Source organism: Lathyrus oleraceus, chromosome 5, assembly GCF_024323335.1.
Source record: "Lathyrus oleraceus cultivar Zhongwan6 chromosome 5, CAAS_Psat_ZW6_1.0, whole genome shotgun sequence".
Taxonomy (NCBI): Eukaryota; Viridiplantae; Streptophyta; class Magnoliopsida; order Fabales; family Fabaceae; genus Lathyrus; species Lathyrus oleraceus.
Genome location: NC_066583.1, coordinates 514,422,217 through 514,434,286, shown reverse-complemented (window position 1 = coordinate 514,434,286; position 12,070 = coordinate 514,422,217). Strand labels below are relative to the sequence as shown.

General features: G+C 39.7%; 1 pseudogene; it reads right to left on the bottom strand.

Annotated features, from left to right (window-relative positions):
- Positions 1–2,232: 2,232 nt before the first annotated feature.
- LOC127089309 (uncharacterized) lies at positions 2,233–2,332 on the bottom strand (annotated as a pseudogene).
- Positions 2,333–12,070: the final 9,738 nt, after the last annotated feature.

Genomic DNA, 12,070 nt, shown 5'->3' with positions numbered 1-12,070 from the left:
AAGGAGAGAAAAAGAACCAAATGCCAAAGCCCAGCCCAAAGCGCAAGACACAAATGCTGTGCCTGTGACGGACGTCACAGAGGGCGTGACGAGCGTCACGCAAAACAGCCTTGTGACGAACGTCACACATGGTGTGACGAACGTCACACCATTCCCCTACTTTTTGGGCGCAAGTAACGCCTCAGAGACTTGAAGAGACGTTGAGGAGTGTTGGGCCCTATATCCACGCCATGCAATTAGCCACGTTGAAGACCTTTTGGCAGCAGGCAGTTACTTAATGACACCAATATAAATAGCCACTTTTAAAACCTAAAGTGGTTCCGAAGCTTTTCCAATTTTTTTCTTTGCCGTTTTTCGCTTTTGCAATTTTCTTTTCCAGCAATTTAGGCATTGTTTCTTTATTTATTTTCTACAAGTTCTACACTATTTCCCTTGCAATTTACATTTTCCTTTTTAGCATTTAGTTAATTCTTTTCGCACAATAGTTTCTACACCGGAAACTATTGTGTAACTTTTTACCGGATCTAACCTTACGTTAGAATCTAGTTTTTATTTCCTTGGTTTAATTTATTGTTTAATTGAAGAATCCAAGAACAAATCCTACCGGCTTGTGGTGGAGTGTTCAAGATTATTGTTTAGCGCATTCAGGTTCTTTAATTATTATTTAATGCTTTGTTTTATTATTTATTTATATTATCTGCCTGGGATGAGTCTGCTTATGCATGATATGTATTTTTGTTTGTTTAGCATGTCTGGCTAATTCGCCTAGATATCGGTATGTAAAGTAAGCGGAATAAGGGATCAAGACTAAGTCGGTCTAATTAAACTTAAAATTAAAATCAATCTTTTTACGGTCTCAATTTACAAGTTTAATAACAAGATTTTTTTACAAAAGTAAAAGACATAAAGAAGTTAAAATCAATAGAGCGAGAGTTTGAGGTTTTAACTGGACAGTGTAAATTAGGCATTAACTCTAGATCAGGGCGAGAGCAAGTTTTAGAGTTAATTAAATTCTGACCTTTTCCAAAAAGTATTTTTAAAGATTGAATGTGAGGACGAGAGTTAAGCATTCGGATTTAAGTGTATAACCTAAGTCAACAGAGCGAGAGTTTGAGATAAGGGTGTTTAAAACGGTCAGTGTTTTCTTAAAAAGAGTTTCTGCAACTTTATTGCTTTCAAAAAATGGTTTTTGACTTAATTATAAGTGACAGCTACATTAACATAAAATCATGGTTTATTCAACAGAGCGAGAGTTTGAGATAAAACCTTTAATCAATAAAGTTAACTGAAACGATTTATTTTAAAACCAAGAAACCGACAAAGAATTGATTCCCTAATTACGACGAACTACATACCGATATCCGCTTTATTAATATTTAATCTAGATCTTATTTTAGTTTTAGCTCTTCCCCCAAACAATCAAAGTATTACCTCCCTTAGCTTTACGAAGTAACCTTAGATAACGGTATATCGATTCATAAGTCCCTGTGGGATCGATATATTTTAAAACTACGCGATAGAACTGTGCACTTGCAGTTTGTACCCCATTCTCGACTCACACAGTCGAGCGATCAAGTTTTTGGCGCCGTTGCCGGGGACTTTTATTTAATCGATATCGTAACTCTTCCGTTACGCTGTAGAGACTAAGGTTTCTTTTTCTTCTATTCTTTCTTTCGTTGATTTGTATGCCACGCACTCGCTCACAAGGCGAACCGCTCTATTTACGAATCAACGATATTGAACTATATCTCCGAGTCTTACGACGAATTCGGGAATATCGTGCTGCAAACAATCTCCCTCCTGTAGAACTTCCTGATTTCAAAAACCTTTTTCCTTCGATAACCGAGATGGCAGAACCAGCTCGTGCTCTTAGAGATTACGCCGCTCCATCGCAAGATGAGCCGCATTCAAGTATTGCTCCGCCCGCAATCGAAGCAAACAACTTCGAACTTAAACCTTCGCTGTTGCAGGCTGTGCAACAGAACCAATTCTCTGGAAATCCTACCGAGGATCCAAACCTTCATTTATCCGTATTTGTCCAATACGCTGATACTGTTAAAGCTAATGGTGTCACTTCAGAGGCAATTCGACTTCTTCTTTTTCCTTTCTCATTAAGAGATAGCGCTAGAAGATGGCTTCAATCTCTCCCTTCCAACTCAGTCACCACATGGAACGAGTTGAAGAAAGTTTTTCTTGCCCGATACTTTCCGCCAAGCAAAACAGCTATGTTAAGAGCCCAGATAAACGGATTTAAACAGAAAGACAACGAGTCTCTTTTCGAAGCATGGGAAAGATACAAAGACATGATGAGACTTTGCCCACACCATGGTTTGGAAGACTGGTTAGTAATTCACACATTTTATAATGGTCTCTTATACAACACAAGGTTAACAATAGACGCCGCTGCAGGTGGTGCATTAATGAACAAACCTTATGCTGATGCTTACCAGCTTATCGAGAGCATGGCCCAAAACCATTATCAGTGGGGAACCGAACGAACAACGGTGGAAAAACCTCAAACGAAAACTGGCATGTACGAGATAAGTAACCTTGATCACGTTAACGCAAAAGTGGATGCTTTGGTCCAGAAAATTGAAAGTTTAAATGTATCACCTCCAGCCGCCGTGGTTGCTATAACTCAGAATTGCGAGGTCTGTGGAATCCAAGGTCACACTCCTACGGACTGTCAACTCTTGACAGGAATCCAAGCAGAGCAAGTAAACTATGCTCAAGGAAGCCCCTACTCGAATACCTATAACTCAAATTGGAAGAACCATCCAAACTTTTCATATAAGAGTAATAACGCTTTGTACGCACCTGGACAGTCTCCAAATCAAGCCCCAGCTATACCTCCGGGATATCAGAAACCGAACCCATCCATGCCTAACAATAACGCCCCTAGGAAATCCAACTTGGAAATCATGATGGAAAACTTTATAGCTTCCCAACAACAAACCAATAAAGATTTCTTAAACCAGAATGTACACACTGGCGAACAACTTAAACAACTAGCAAGCAAAGTAGATGCCTTGGCTACCCATAACAAAATGCTGGAAACACAAATATCACAAGTAGCTCAAAAACAAGCACCTACTGCTGCCCCAACTGGTACGTTCCCTGGACAGCCCCAACCTAACCCGAGAAGCCACGCTCATGCAATTATATTAAGAAGTGGAACGGAAGTGGAAGGACCGTCTGATCCAAGGATAGAAAACCAAAACCCTAAGAAATCAACTGAGGAAAGTGAACCTAAGGAAAAGGAAGAGAGTAATAAGGAAACCCTAGAAAAGAAGGAACCTTATGTACCTCCACCACCTTACAAACCACCTATCCCTTACCCTCAAAGGCTTGTTAAAACCAAAGATGCGGGCCAATTTAGAAAATTTGTTGATCTCCTTAAACAATTAAACGTTACAATTCCGTTCACCGAAGCTATTACGCAGATGCCCTCATATGCTAAATTCTTAAAAGAAATTCTTTCTAATAAGAGGAAACTTGAGGATAGCGAAACCGTTACATTCCCTGCCGAATGTAGCGCTATAATCCAAAACATGCCCCCTAAACTCAAGGATCCGGGTAGTTTCTCTATACCCTGTCACATAGGAAAATTTGTCATCGACAAAGCCTTATGCGATTTAGGAGCCGGAATTAGCGTTATGCCTTTATCCATATGTAAGAAACTGGAAATGGGAGAATTAAGACCAACCAAAATGTCTGTGCAACTAGCAGATCGTTCCATCAAATATCCTGTAGGAATCCTTGAAAACGTTCCCGTACGCATAGGTCAATTCTACATTCCCACTGATTTTACAATTATGGACATTAGAGAAGATGATATTACACCCATTATACTGGGAAGACCGTTCTTAGCAACTGCCGGTGCAATCATAGACGTAAAACGAGGACGACTCACCTTCGAAGTAGGTGAAGAGAAAATTGAGTTCATTCTTTCCCAATTCTTGAAAGCACCTGCAATAGAAGATACATGTTACTTCATGGATATCATCGATGAATGCATAAAAGAAGCAGAGTTAGGAGAAGACAAATCATCTGACTGCCTTGTAGAAGACAAATCATACCAATGTTTAGCAATAACACCGGACCCTACGCAATGTCTTAACAAACCAACCCCCGACCTGAAAACACTTCCCAAAAATCTGAGATATGAATTCCTAGACTTAGAACTTGAACGACCTGTGATAGTTAATGCAGACCTAGGAAGACTCGAAATAGAAAAACTCCTACATATCTTAAGGAAGTATCCAACCGCACTAGGGTACCACATCACCGATCTTAAAGGAATAAGTCCTTCTATTTGTATGCACCGCATCATGTTAGAAGAAGACTGTAAAACCTCTAGGGAACACCAGAGAAGACTAAATCCGATCCTGAGTGAGGTAGTAAAGAAGGAAATAACCAAGTTATTGGAAACAGGTATTATATATCCTATATCTGATAGCAAATGGGTTAGTCCTGTACACGTAGTACCAAAGAAAGGAGGCATAACCGTTATTGAAAACGAAAAAGGGGAAACTATAACTAAACGAATCGAATCGGTATGGAGAATGTGCATTGACTATAGGAAACTAAACAAAGCAACCCGAAAAGATCATTTCCCTTTACCATTCATCGACCAAATGTTAGAACGATTAGCAAAACATTCACATTTCTGTTATCTAGACGGTTATTCAGGCTTCTTTCAAATACCAATTCACCCTGATGACCAAGAAAAGACAACGTTCACGTGCCCTTTTGGTACCTTCGCTTATAGACGAATGCCGTTTGGTCTGTGTAATGCTCCTGCAACCTTTCAAAGATGCATGATGGCAATTTTCGCCGACTTTCTCGAAAACATCATGGAAGTATTTATGGATGACTTTTCCGTATACGGACAAAGTTTCGAAGAATGCCTTGAAAACCTAGAAAGAGTTCTTGAGCGATGTGTAAAAGTAAACTTAGTACTTAACTGGGAAAAGTGCCACTTTATGGTACAAGAAGGAATTGTTTTAGGACACATCATCTCGAACAGAGGAATCGAAGTAGACAAAGCCAAAATAGAGGTAATCGAAAATCTTCAACCCCCAAGAACCGTGAGAGAAGTACGAAGCTTTTTAGGACACGCCGGTTTTTACCGACGATTCATCAAAGACTTCTCTAAGATAACTAAACCTTTAACCGGACTATTGATGAAAGATGCTGAATTCATATTCGACGATAACTGTTTAAAAGCATTTCAAACGCTTAAGCAAGCATTGATCTCAGCACCCATAATGCAGACACCAGACTGGAATGAACCATTCGAAATAATGTGTGATGCCAGTGATTATGCTGTAGGTGCTGTTTTAGGACAAAGAAAGGATAAAAAGCTTCACGTTATATATTACGCAAGCATAACCCTGGATGAAGCGCAAATGAATTACGCCACTACCGAGAAAGAACTCCTAACAGTGGTATTTGCGCTAGATAAATTTCGTTCTTACTTGGTCGGAGCCAAAATAATAGTTTACACCGATCACGCTGCTATCAAGTACCTTTTAACAAAAAAAGATGCTAAACCTAGACTCCTAAGATGGATCTTGTTGCTACAAGAATTCGACTTAGAAATCAAGGACAAGAAAGGAACTGAAAACGTAGTAGCAGACCACCTCTCTAGACTTGAGAACCTTGAACCGGAAAGAACATCAATTAATGATGATTTCTCGTACGACAAACTTATAGCTACTTTGGAAGAGAGCAACTCCGACAAACAAGTAGAAACCACCTTAGCTATATCCGTCACACCATGGTACGCTGATCTCGTCAATTATTTAGCTGCCGGAATAGTCCCACCTACTTTATCTTACCAGCAGAAGAAACGATTCTTCTACGACATAAAACACTATTACTGGGATGATCCCTTACTTTTCAAAAGAGGCCCCGATGGTATTTTCCGTCGATGTATACCCGAAGAAGAGGTAGAAAATATAATCCAACACTGCCACTCCGCTCCTTATGGTGGACACACAAGTACATCCAAGACCTGCTCTAAAATCCTACAAGCCGTCTTTTATTGGCCAACTATATGGAAGGACGTACATGCGGCTATTAAGGAATGTGACAGATGTCAACGCACGGGAAACATATCTAGACGTGACGAAATGCCGCAAAAAGGTATTTTGGAAGTAGAGATTTTTGACGTGTGGGGAATAGACTTCATGGGACCTTTTCCATCCTCTTTCGGTAACAAATACATACTCGTGGCAGTTGACTACGTATCAAAATGGATCGAAGCTATAGCTTCCCCAACAAACGACACCCGAGTAGTAACTAGACTCTTTAAGAATATAATATTTCCGAGATTTGGCATCCCAAGAATAGTAGTCAGTGATGGTGGATCGCACTTTATATCCAAGGTACTCGAAAAAACTACTGCTTAAGTATGGAGTGAGACATAGGATAGCGACACCTTACCACCCTCAGACCAGTGGACAAGTGGAAGTATCTAACAGAGAAATCAAGCAAATACTAGAAAAAACGGTCGCCACTTCAAGGAAAGATTGGTCATTGAAATTACCAGAAGCTTTGTGGGCATACCGAACTGCTTATAAAACCCCCATAGGGACGACCCCATTTAAGCTCATTTATGGAAAATCCTGTCACCTCCCGGTAGAGTTAGAACATAAAGCCTATTGGGCTATTAGAAATCTGAATCTAAACTATAAAGCCGCCGGTGAAAAGAGAATCCTTGACATAAACGAATTAGAGGAACTCAGAAGAGACGCCTATGAAAATGCCAGAATCTATAAAGAAAGAACAAAACAATGGCATGACAAGCGTATATCAAGGAAAATCTTCAAGCAAGGCGACGTAGTCCTTTTATTTAACTCTAGACTAAAGTTATTCCCGGGAAAACTACGATCCAAATGGTCAGGTCCTTTTCATATCACTAACATCTTTCCCAGTGGAGCAATAGAAATTAAAGGCAAATCCACAGAACCGTTTACCGTAAACGGGCAACGTCTAAAACACTATCACTATGCGGAAACCAATGGGGATTCACAAATCCTACACTTAGACGAAATGCCCCCAGGACCTATAGATTATATTTAACAGTTTCTTTGTCGAGCTTGCGACATCTAAACAAAGCGCTTAGTGGGAGACAACCCACAATTATTTTATTATTTTCTTATTCTATTATTATCATTTTCCTATTTCTTCCTCAATTATTCTTTTAATCTCTATTTAGTATTCATTCCTGATTTATTTTAATTCAAAAAGAAAAAAAAATATATATAATAATAATAATTTTTTTTCTTCTTTCGGCATTTGGCCAAATCCTGACTAAAACTCATGTCTTCTTTTCCCTAGCTAGCACCAACCAGATGGGACATATTGATCGTATGGGTATCAAATTCAGAGGAATGGCTCAGAAATAAAAGTTTGAAGAACTAGCCACTAGAGAGATGCTACCTAGTTTATATGCTGATGATTGGGCTATGACTGCCCTTGGACTGAGACAAAGTGTCCTGTATTTGCTGAACCAGATAGGATGGGAGACATCCCCTATCCTGAGACATTTCACCACCTACCGGAGACTCACACTAGAATTCCTTAGCTCATTAATCTATCTACCCAGCCATGGGAAAGGAATTAGCAGAGGTTTTATCCAGTTCAGAATGTTCAACATGGAGTACCAATTTAATATTAGAGACTTTACCAACCTTTTGGGTTTTCCTACCTCCTTTGACACATTCACAGTAAGCCAGGAAGAACTTTTTGAACATAGAGAACTTGAACACTTTTGGGGTAAGCTGACTGGAAATGATGAGCCCGAAGAACATGAGTTTCTCTCTGGAAACATACACAACCCGACCTTTCGCTATTTCCATAAGATCCTGACCCACACTTTATTTGGGAAGAAGCCAAACAGTACTTCAGTTTCACGTGATGAACTCTTCATCATTTTTTGTGCTTCCCAGAACCGTCCAGTAAACGGTGCTACTTTTATGTTAGCTAATTTGGACCACCTTATCCAGGATGAGCGAGCACCAATCCGAATAGGCGGTTTGATAACTATGATAGGTAATGCTATTGGATTACGTCAGCCTATGCTTGACCTAAGCCCTTTTTGTGGCATTACTACTATGAGTATACCCTTCCTCTTCAACACTATGTTTATAGCAAACCTAGGGTCTGACGAGTTTGAGCTTATTATTGATAACCAGGTTCTTTGCCTATTCACCATGCCCGACCCTAGGACTAGCATTCATAACCGCAGTAACTGGCTCTACAACCTGAACGAAACCCCTACTCCTGCTAGATCCACTGAATCCATCCAGGACTATGAGATTTGTGATGACTATGAGACTTATGATGACCAGATCCCTCATGCTGAATCTGACCCTCAGACACCATCCGACTATTATGATATTGACCCTCCTCCTCAGCCTATTCAGACCGAAGAATCAGCAATATCCGACCTCCGGCATCATATGCCCGGAACTGATTATAACACCGCCATTGAAGCTTTGATGTCAGAACAAGACGCCCTCAGAGGAGAATTTACTGACATGAGACACGAAGTTCTAGGATACATGAGCAGTATGACAGATCAGTTTCACGAGTTGCTACATCGTGTTAACTCTTTTGCTCCTCCGGCCAGAGATCGTGCAGATGGATAGAATTTAGTTATTTTTCTAAGTTATTTAGTTTTAAGTTAGATTATTCATTAATGTTATTTGAATTCATGTTCACATTTATTTCTCTTTCATTTCATTGTTTTCCTTTCCTGTATTACATTATGATCATTTTATTGAAGCTGTTTATTTAATTTTATTATGCAATAGCTATTAAGCTCTCTCTACTGTTGCTACCTATGACTTATTATTATACAAAGTAGAATAAGCGTGCAGGAGAAATTATATTGCAGAATAAACCAATCAAAAACAAAACAAAATAAATAATAAAAATAAAATACTTTACCAAAGTGATTCTGTGAAACGCTACTGAAGCCTTGCCAAAAAGGAATGTGTGACGAGCGTCACACAATCCATAACGGACGGCACGCCAAGTTCCTGTTACGAACGTCACACCCCTGTGACGGGCGTAACACCCTTCAGACTAGTGAACGTTAAGGAGCCGTTGGAGACGAACGTTACACCTTTTTACTTTTTACCTTCCCCATTAATTTCCATTCAACCACACTTAATTACTTTTCAACCACTTTTTCTTTCCAACTTCCAAATTCTTTTCCTATAAATACCCACCAAACCTTCCTTCATTCACCACAAACCATTCTCTCCTATAAAATACATTTCTTTTCTTTCCAAATCACCCCTTCAAAATTCATTCATCACAATGGCGGGAAATCAGAATTTCGGAAATATCATCTTCCGATCCGAAGATGAAAATTATCAAAGAGAGCAATTCGAGCGTTTCCAACAGCGAGGCGTCGTTTCCACCAGGTACCCCGATTTAACTTGTTTACAACAATTAGGATTACTCCAAGGTATCGAATGGATGCTCCGTCAAGCCAACTTAACCTTCCTTTGCACTCATAATCAACCCACCTACCCATCCCTAACCTTAGAATTCTTAAGTTCATACGACTACACCACTCCCGCCGGTGAAGACGAATTTTTAACCGGTACCGCAACCTTCCGTATGTTTAACACCGAGTACTCCTTAACCCAAAACCAATTGAGTACCATGCTACAATTTCCCATAGAAGGTCTGCTACACCCCAGAATCCCTCCACACTCAAACTGGAACACAGTTGACGTTTTCGGCCTTTTCAAGAAAATTTCCGGTATCGATACCTACAACTGGGAAGAGCTCCTTCTTTCCCATATACATAACCCCACTATCCGGTACTTTATCCGCATCTTGCAAAACACAGTTTTTGGAAGACCAAACAACAGCAAGGTCAACTCAAAGGAGCTATTCTTCCTCCAATGCGTCTTCGAACCGGATACTCAGGTAAACGCCGCCTCCTTTCTATTTCATCATATCCGCACCTTATGTGCTAGAGGCCGACAACCTTTTATAATTGGTGGATTAATCACCACCATAGCACTTGGCCTAAACCTAGGGGATAAACTCCAAACTTTAGAATCTCTACCTCCCCTATCTATGGATATCAGCTACTGTCGATCCAGCCGCCTGATTAAGAACAGAGTAGGCGGAGGATATTATCTTATGGTGAACAACCAGGCAGTCCCAAGCGTTGTTCTACCAAATATCGCCCTAACTGATGTCACAAACCCCGACCGCCACCTCTATGATCTAAACGCTCCCGAAGCCACCGAGCCTTCACAAACAAACCCGCACACAGACGAGTTTGAAGCAATGGAGCAAGGTGATCATCCGCCTACACAACAGTCAGTCCGCTCAACCCTTCCGGCAATGCAACTGGCCCATCCTCCCAACGTCGTCGACGAAGAAGGCCTGCAACCAACGACGACATCATGGATGCTATTGATGGTATGCAGGCACAAAATGTCGAGATGATGCAGATAATGCATCAAATGCAACAACAACAGGATGCTAGGAATGCCATAACCGACCAGCGGTTTACTGAGTTGTTCAGCAGGTTCGACAACTTAGACTTACGTCCGAGATCACCAGGTCCAAGAACCAGAGGCGGAAGACAACCTTAGTTGTAGTTTCTTTTTCCTTTCCATATTGTATTTCATTTCCTTAAAACATTGGGGACAATGTTTAGTTTAAGTATGGGGGGGAAACCATGTTCTTTCTATTTTCATTTTTCAAGTATGTACCTTTCCCTCCATTGTTGTTTTATTATTTATTTAAAAAAAAAAATCTATTATTTTAAGTTAAGTCCCGAGTGTGAATAAATTTCGTATTATCTATTCCCCTCAATTTTCTTGAGCCATAACAAAAATTTAACACACCAAATAAGTATAAAGGTTGCTTATTTTATAAAACTTGAGTGAAATCAAAACGAAATCATTACCATAACAACGCTCTGAGAACCTCAACATGTTAGATCAGGATAAGTACCTATTATACCGATTCCTTGAACTTTTAGTTTTATAGTAACCCCAAGTAGTTTATACGAGAAGTCAGCACCATCTCAATAGCAAACTACGTGGAGAGCCGATGAATATAAGTGGATGATTCCCAAAGTAACGAAAAAAAAAAATATATATATATATATATATATATATATATATATATATATATATATAAATATATCAGGAAATGCACTAATTAAATTAGGTGATCCTTACCAGATCATTTAATCTAAAGGTTGCAGATCATACAAAAACACAATATGAAAGATCCATTATGAGTTGGTTCAGTAGGTATCTGGTACTGAACTCGGTAGGGCGGACTACGGTTCGATCCCCCGCAATTTGCAATGGACTGAATAACGAAGTTATCCGACTTATGTACCAGAACTTCTAGCTAAAAGGGAATCATAATCACTAACCAGTTACTCCACTATGTGCGCGAAAAGATAAAGGGCTTAATGTGATTTCGCTAGAATGAAAACGGGTGAAATAAGAGTAAAGGAACTAGGATAGCTATCATAGTGTACTTGAACTGATTTGCATAAGGTGGGGTTATCTAGGTTGTGACAGTGGGTGTTGATATCAAGATTTAACTCAAGTTGCTTCTAAACAAAATCCACTTGCAACCTATTACGAATTGATGTGTGTTTTGAAATTTCATCTGGCTAAATTTTTAAAACGAGTTCTATACTGAATTTTGCTTGAGGACAAGCAAAGATCTAAGTATGGGGGAGTTTGATAACACGAAATTATATCATATTTTAGGACTTAATTCCATTAAATTCTATGACTATTTATTTCAGTTCACTTCATTTTATAAGATATTACGTGGTATTTTCTTCCTATTTGTCTCAGGTGGTTTATTTTGAAGCACAAGTAAAAATGGAAGAAAAGGAGGTGCAAAAAGGAGAGAAAAAGAACCAAATGCCAAAGCCCAGCCCAAAGCGCAAGACACAAATGTTGTGCCTGTGACGGACGTCACAGAGGGCGTGACGAGCGTCACGCAAAACAGCCTTGTGACGAAGGTCACACATGGTGTGACGAACGTCACACCA